Genomic DNA, 1,233 nt, shown 5'->3' on the forward strand with positions numbered 1-1,233 from the left:
TACCTTCCCCCTCGGGACAGACGACATGTAGGCTCATCTTCAAAACCCACCCACCTCTTTATCTTCATCTGGAGGTGCAACCCTGGTAGGTTGGCACTCGGTCTCCGGGCCAAACCCAAACTCTTTCTTTACCAGCTCCAACAACTGCATTTCCTTCAACTTTTCGCGCCATCTTTACGCTGACTCGCCGCCACCGGGCAACTTGGAAACTCGACGGTTGGTTCCTCTTCCATGAAATCCACCTACTAAAGGCTCCTTCACATTGGTCCGGTTCTCACCAACCGTCGCGAATCTGAAGGAAACTTTAGTGACATTATTCTAGACTTTGCATTCTAGAACACTTCAGCAATGTGGCTAACTTTCTTAAAGGTTTAAACCCTCTCAGTTTGCCGGTCACTTTATCAGTATACGACGCAAAGGTTAACTTGATATTTGGATATTCGAAAAAAGAGAATATTAGAACCAAAATATTTTCTAGAATCAAAATAGTTTCTATTCGTATGAACTCACAAGAGTTGACAATAATCAGCCCAGCGTGAAGGGACCTTAACTCGGCAGCTGGAACTCCCTGGTTGAGTGTGAAGTGAACCAGTTTACCTCAGAGTTTGATTTAACTCGCTTTGGTAAACTCAGCCTTTTATAACGACAGAGTTTAACTATCCTCTCACATATATTCCAATGAAAGAAGAGGAGGAAGAGGAGGAAGAGGTGGAGGAAAAGGAGGAAGAGGAGGAGGAAGAGGTGGAGGAGGAGAAAGAGGTGGAGGAGGAGGAAGAGATAGAATAAAACGAGGAAAAGGAGGAGGAGGAGGAGGAGGAGGAAGAAGAAGAGGTGGAGGAAAAGGAGAAACAGGAGGAGGAGGAGGAGGAGGAGGAGGAAGAGGTGGAGGAAAAGGAGGAACAGGAAGAAAAGAAGAAGGAGGAGAAGAAGGAGGAGGAAGAGGCGGAGGAAAAGGAGGAAGAGGTGGAGGAAAAGGAGGAACAGGAAAAGAAGAAGGAGGAGGAGAAGGAGGAGGAGAAAGAGGCGGAGGAAAAGGAGAAAGAGAAGGAGGAAGAGGAAGGGGAGGAGGAGGAGGAGGATGAGGAAGATGAGGAAGTGGTGGAGTAGGAGGAAGAGGAAGAGGAGGAAGAGGTGAAGGGAAAGAAGGAAAAGGAGAAAGAGAAGGAGGAAGAGGAAGGGGAGGAGGAGGAGGAGGATGAGGAAGATGAGGAAGATGAGGATGAGGATGAGGAT

This window comes from Oratosquilla oratoria, unplaced genomic scaffold (genome assembly GCF_046742065.1).
Source record: "Oratosquilla oratoria isolate Oo_2021 unplaced genomic scaffold, ASM4674206v1 SCAFFOLD203, whole genome shotgun sequence".
Lineage (NCBI taxonomy): Eukaryota > Metazoa > Arthropoda > Malacostraca > Stomatopoda > Squillidae > Oratosquilla > Oratosquilla oratoria.